The sequence below is a fragment of the Rhineura floridana genome, chromosome 8, assembly GCF_030035675.1.
Source record: "Rhineura floridana isolate rRhiFlo1 chromosome 8, rRhiFlo1.hap2, whole genome shotgun sequence".
NCBI classification, from domain to species: Eukaryota; Metazoa; Chordata; class Lepidosauria; order Squamata; family Rhineuridae; genus Rhineura; species Rhineura floridana.
Window position 1 is genome coordinate 89395422 of NC_084487.1, and position 7375 is coordinate 89402796.

Below are 7375 nucleotides of genomic sequence, written 5' to 3' on the forward strand. Positions count from 1 at the left end.
TTATGTTTTAACATAGCTGCTCCAAACTTCTTTACAGATTTGACCCTTCACTTCAGAATCGGGCTTCAGGACTGGACATGGAACTGAAACAGCCTTGGTCGCCCTGGTGGATGATATGAGGAGGGCGTTGGATAGGGGAGAATATACCTTCCTCGTCCTCCTGGATCTCTCAGCGGCTTTCGATACCGTCGACCACAGTATCCTTTTAGATCGCCTGGAAGGTTTAGGAATAGGGGGTACTGTTTTACCGTGGCTCCGTTCCTATCTCTCAGACAGATGCCAACGGGTGGCAGAGGGGGATGAGGTCTCAGACCCTTGGCCTCTCAATTGTGGAGTGCCACAGGGTTCTATCCTCTCCCCCATGCTATTCAACATCTATGTAAAGCCGCTGGGGGCCATCATCAGGAGATTTGGGCTGCGGTGCCACCAATATGCGGATGACACTCAGCTCTATCTCTCGTTTAAGTTCTCACCAGAGTTGGCTGTGGATACCATGTCCAAGTGCCTGGAATCCGTAAGTGGATGGATGGGAAGGAATAGGCTGAAACTAAATCCCAACAAGACCGAGGTGTTGCTCGTGGGAGATAGGAGCAGATTGGGGGATATAGACCTGGTGTTCAATGGGGTAAGATTACGCTTAAAAGACCAGGTCCACAGCCTCGGGGTCATTCTTGACTCCCAGCTGTCCATGGAGGCTCAGGTCTTGGCAGTGAGCCGGGCAGCTTGGTATCAATTACATCTGATAAGGAGGCTGCAACCCTACCTTCCTGCCCATTTGCTCCCACGGGTGATACATGCCCTGGTCTTCTCCTGCTTAGACTACTGTAATGCGCTCTACGTGGGGTTACCCTTGAAAACGGTCCGGAAATTACAACTGATACAGAATGCGGCGGCATGTTTGATTAAGAACAGCCGGCGCCGTGATCATATCACTCCGATGTTAATAGATCTACACTGGCTACCAGTTGTTTACCGGGCCCAATTCAAGGTGTTGTTGTTGACCTTTAAAGCCCTACACGGTTTCGGCCCAGTTTATCTGAAGGAGCACCTCCAACATCACCAATTATGCCGCCTAACGAGATCAGCCACACAAGACCTTCTCTCGGTCCCACCAGTTAAGATAGCGAGGCTGGTGAGGACCAGAGAGAGGGCATTTTCGATTGTGGCCCCCACCCTCTGGAACTCCCTTCCTTTTGACCTTCGCCATGCCCCTTCCTTGATAGGTTTCCGCCGGGCCTTAAAGACCTGGCTGTTCAGGCAGGCCTACGGGACCTCTGGGGTGGGTTAGCTTTTAATATTGGTATTATTAATTATTGTTTGGTCCTCATTGGCTTTTATTGTATTTTACTGTAAAATTGTATGTCGCCTAGAGTGGCGGTTAATTCGGCCAGATAGGCGACTCACAAATAAAATTTTATTATTATTATTTTATTATAAAGAGGTTTGAGAAATGAGTAAGAGTAAGAAGATTCCCTACTCTTTTCTACAGACTTATGAACAGAGTTTTGTTTAATGCATCTACACATACACAAACAAAATCAGTGTTCTTGGAAGTAACTCAGTTGTGAGTGACTCACAAAGAAATCTGTGTTAAACTGCAGCTGTATGGATAGATTTTTATTCAACAAGATACACATTCTAGGAACCTGGTTGCAAATAGACTTACACCTATATAAAACTGCCTTGAATTATACAGATATGAATATATTTGTATTTAATTGCATACACAAACATGCCCCCATAATCAGGGTGTTTCCAACTTTCTGGCCTGCATGGGAGAATTGCGGACATTTTGGGATACACTTTGAGAGGTTGTTTTTTTAAAAAAAGGAAAGAGAAAGACACACCCAGCTCAAAACTCAAGCATGCTCTTGAGTACGACTTAGTTACAGATATAAAATAATAAGTTTGTCATACTCAGAGTAGACCCATTGAAATTAATGGGTATCACTTACTCATAGGTGTACCCTATGACTTAGCTAGATGCATCATCATCATAAATTCTGCTGTCAATTCCAACAATTCCTTCTGCTGCTCCTCCTTTCTCTCTCTGCATCGCTTTAAACAATGTTATACTCCTCTCCCAATCTTTTTTTTTAAAGTTGTGCAAATAATTTAAGGGAAATTTGGTAACAGGCCTGAGTGCATTTCTTTATTTTCCTTTTTCTGGGAAAAGTGCTCTGCTCACTGAACCCCGTCTGGGGTGCTGACGCATTTTGAAGTCATCATTGATACCTCCTATTTTACCAGGTTCAAGCCCAACTTTTGACAAGTGTAGGTGAGGGGCAAGTTGTCTGGATGTTGTTCCTGAACATTTATTTCAAACACTATGATTGGGAAAAGTCAAAGTGATCCAAACTGCAAATCCTTTGCTGGGAAGTAAATCTGACTGAACTGGATAGGCTTTCCTTCTGAGTCAATGTGTACAGATTGAGTTAAACTATCTTTCCTTGTCCCAATTCTAGTCCCCTCTCTTTCTTTTTGTCTCTCTCTCCCTCTTTCTTTTTATTCCCTTCCTCCCTTCCGACTTTACTCGGAAGCCAGTCCCTAGCACCTTTTATTAAGGCTTACTCCTAAGTAGATGTGCACTGCTAGCCTTTCCTTCATCTTTCCTCTCTGCAACATACCTTTTTGTCCAGCTTCATCAGCCTGCAATCTTAACCTCACCTACCTAGGAGTAAGCCCCACTGAATCTAATGGGCTTACTTCTGAGCAGACCTGGTTTGGATTTGCTGCTGTCAGTTATTCTCTTGCCAAGCCAGTCTTAAATCATTCTGCCTTTTGCACGGAAAGTCCTTCACCTTGGCCATCTCTTTCCATCTCCCCCCCCCTTTCTTTCTGATGCCAAACCCAGCCTCCTACACACCCAAAACAGAGCAAGGTTAGAGACAGTTTTCTGAAGATCCTTCCACCTAATACAGCATTCTGACAATAAGGTATATTAGTGAAGAAGCTGGTGGGGAGAGATTTAGGCTCTCTGCAAGCAAGAATTTGATATGCTTAGGTATTAGTTTAGGTTTTTTGAAAGTCGGTTTTTAAACAAACAAAAAACACCCTACCATCTGATTGCTTTCATCCAGTCTTGTGCTAGCTACGTTGAAAAGGTTTGAGAGAGAAAAGGGGCAAGTGTACACAAATGCACATGTCTTAAAATTATCAATTTATAAATATAAAAGGAAGAAACAGGATTTTTCCAGGATAGCCACTTTACTACAGATTTACTACTCTCTGTGTGTGAGTCTATATACACACACACCCTCTCATCATCCTACCTACTTCCTCCTGTGCCAGAACATGTGCAACACAAGATAAAAATATTTTTGCAATTACCGCCCCCCCACAAGACTTTTTGTAATTACCCACACACACACAAAACTTACCCAACTACATTAGAGTATAGTATGAACCTCCCCTGCCTCTGGTTTAAGCTTCTCTCACACACATACAAATGCACACTTTCCGAATTTTAGTGAAGCTGACAAGGCATTGCAGATTTTACCTGTGAGTTGCGAGCACTTTGCTGTTTTTAAAAATCTTTCTCTTCTCTCTCTGTGGAAAAGGGAGAAGGTTTATTAGCAGGTGAATATTCTGGTGTTTTCAGGAATGACATTTCAAAACAGGGATAATGAATTTCATTATGAGGATTATCCAAGAGATTGAGTTTTTCCTCTGGTGAATCTCTACAGAAATGGACTGAGTAAAACCAATAATAGAAACTACAGTACCGCAAGTGATGTCTGCAACATGGGGTTGCCAGGTTCAGGGCCTGAGACTGATCCTGTATCTTTAGGAGAAAGTCAGCCATGTGCAGGTGTTCTTGCAACGCCGTAATGGGAAAAACCACAAGGTGGAATTCTCCCTTCCCCCTGCACAACTTTTAAAGATACGGAAGACCTCTTGGAGGCTGGGCCTGGCAACCCTACTGCAACACAATGTTGCAGTGTGGAGATGCCAGCAAGCCAATCATGCTGCCTTCTGAGATACTACATTCAATTCCCTCTCCCCTACTCCCTGGTTTTCTATTCTCCTACTACCACCACAAGTGAACCAGCATGCTGTAGCCACTAAGAATGCAGTCTTTATTGGGCTAATTTGGGTCCCACCACCCCACCCTGCACTTCTCCTGAGGTATTTCTCCTCTCCTAAAATTTGTTGTTGGACTCCATCAGCCCCAGGCAGCATGGCCAATGGTCAGGAGTGATGGGAGTTGTAGTCTAGCAATATTTGGAGGACACCATGTTGGCCACCCCTTTTCTAAACTATGCGTACTGCCCTTGTTTCAGAAGGAAGTTTGCAGTATTTTTAAAGACTGGGGAAAAACTACCCTAACAGATGGCTAGGTGCTGAACTGGCTTATAACCAATGTTCTCTTGGAGAGATCCTAATAAAAACAAATGTAATCCTAAACCATTCCACCAGCTGAGCACTATGTGGAATCCTTTTTATGTTCAGGGAAGATAGCTGCTTTTTGTATATAAAATACAACAACAGTCTGCAGCTTGCAGATTAAACAGGAACATCCTCTGCTTATGGATCAAAGGATAAATGAACTTTACCATTTTTCAATGTGGTTGTGCATTGTTGTTCCATTTGACTGGCTCTGACTTGCCCATTTTTCACTAGTAAGGAATTCAAAAATATAACCTACAGGTCAAGTAAGGTTGTTAATTTCAACATTTTATCTTTTGACTCAACTGACTTGTAAATTTACAAATTTGGGATCAAATGCCAGAATATTTCTACTGGTTTTAATAGGTCTTCACCCAAGCAAGCCAGTGGCATGAAGCAAAACCCACAAACTATTTACAAAGTAAATTGTATTGGGATGCAAATCCAGCAGTCTGTCTTTAGGTGTGGTTATTCCTGGTCCTCTAGAGAGGAGATATTTAAGATAATAGTTGAGATCACAAGTTGTTATAATTGTGGAAAAGCCACAAATGGACACCTTCCACTGATACATTCAATATGTTTTTCCGTGCAGTCCTGAACACATGCTTAAGATCATACAAAAAACAAACTCCTTTTTAGCATCTGAACAGGCCTTCTATGTTGACATGCTCAGAATCAGTCTATTATGTCATTTTCTAGGGTTGAGGACAACTATTATTACTGCTAAATGTGTTACCAATGTACATTAGGGGAAATCTGATTGGGCCAGGTTCCCCATACTTCAGTGTGTGTGGCCACATCAGACCTCACAGCCCCCCTCCCAGTAACAGGAGCACATTATTTTTTTCAAAAAAATAGTAGACAACCATACCCCTGAAGCATCTGCTCATTTGAACAGAATAGGAGTAGAATTCACTCCTTTACATCCCAGAATGCTTCTGCCTGCCACAGAGAATGTACAGTGACAGCAAAGCCTAGAAAATATTTGTGCCATTGATTTTTATACTTGTTAACGACTTAGAAGCCTGTTTTGGCATTAATTATATATAAATTAATAAATAAAAAGGAGATACAACCATACTGAATATTTTTCTCTGGAGATAATGGGGAATATTGGGCTTATCCACACCCGAGCATTACTTTGTACTAAAGATGCTGTTTTTACCTCTGTTTTCTGTTTGTACCATTTGCAGTGAATGCGCAATGCTAGCTGCATTACAGTCTTTTCAGTTCACACCATCAGTCCTTCCTCTATGAAGGATCAATTACACAGTTTCCTAATGACCACACCTTCTAATTTTACATTTCTGCTCCCTCTGATTGCTAGGGAACCAAGCATGCTCAGTTTATTTTACCAGCTGCAGTAGATTCCTTTTAAAAAACTGGGGGGGGGACTCTAAAAATGGTGGACAAAAAGGGGAGTGGAGAAAAAACACACCTCCCTCCGTTTATACCCCATGGGTCGAGGACCCAAAATTAGTGTAAACACTCTAGATCAGGAGTTCTGAAACTCTGTCCCATACTGTACTTCATCCGAATTGCCAGTGGTCTTTGTGGGCAAATGAATTGATTTTATTCTTGTTTTAGCAATTGTAATATGCAGTGTTAGATGATCTATGATTTTCAAATTTATTTGTATTGCTGCTATTATTTCTGCTTTGAGTTCTTATATACTGATATTTTTTCAACTTTCAACTACACAAAAGCTGCTTAAATGCCCAAGCAAGCTGAGATTGAAGGGCTAGTCTCCTAACGCATTGTCAGATAATCACCTGCCTTTAAATATGTTAAATCAGGTACCCAGCTTAGCACTTACAAAGAAACTAGCTGGCCAAGCTTATTTTGAGAAAGTACAAACCTTTGGTTGAGCAGTATTACACCTTTGCACACAAGTTAGGGGGGAAAGATAAAAAATAACCACCTTCGCACTCTTTTTAGGTGGCTGCAAATAGGGGAGAAATAGGTGATGCCAGCTATGTAGCAGCACACACAGTAAGCCACTGTGCTACCAACATGACATTAGTACTAACCCAATCCTCTGATATATTTTTTATTTTGAGTTGATACAACTGAAAGTACAAATCTTTGAACAGCATTATACCTTTGCACACAAGTTAAGGGGAAAAGAAAAAAAGGTACCATTCATCTGCCAGTGGGGCTGCTTGTTGCAGACTGTCAGTAGTCTGCCTCCTGTGGCTGTTTGCCAGTAGAATGGAGGAGAGCAGCCAGAAGTTGCTTGACAACCTACATGAAACAAAATGAAAGAAGGGGGGATATAGTGGATGTGGAAAGGGGTGTATGAAAAAGTAATGACCCACCTAAAAACATTGAAGCAAAGTGTCTGCTAGTGGAGCAGAGTAGAGACGTATTTTTCTCCACTTTTCATATTATTAGCAGATTGGGATAGTACATATTTACAGGGGGGAAACCGTGTGATAGCTTCTGTTTGCCGGTAATGTCATGTGAACAATGAGAATTAAGAGGAGATGTGAGTAGCAGCAAACACACAGTAAACTACTGTGTAGATATAAGCCCATTGTTATGGAATCCTGTTCATGAGGTGGAAATGAGAGGTAGGGCTCAGTGGAATCTGCATACTGATAACACTGCAGCCCAAACCCCAGTTGGTTTCCCCCAGTGGTTTCATGTAGATATTGAAAAGCATAGAAGCAGAATAGAACCATGGTGCACACCAAAGGCCAAGGGGTGGAACAGAAGTCCCTCAGGACCAAAGACTGAGATTGGAGCACCATAAAATGCTGTCCTCAGACCTCATTTAGCTAGGTGACCCAAAAGGACTCCATGGTCAATGGTATCCAAAAGCTGCTGAGAGGTCTAGGAGAAGCAACAGGGATGCATTCCCCTCCATCCGTTGCCCTGCATTAAATCATCCACCAGGATGACCAAGGCTGTTTCCATCCCATTCCATAACCAGGCAAAATGGATCCAAGTAATATCTATTATTGAAAACTGCCTGAACTGATTG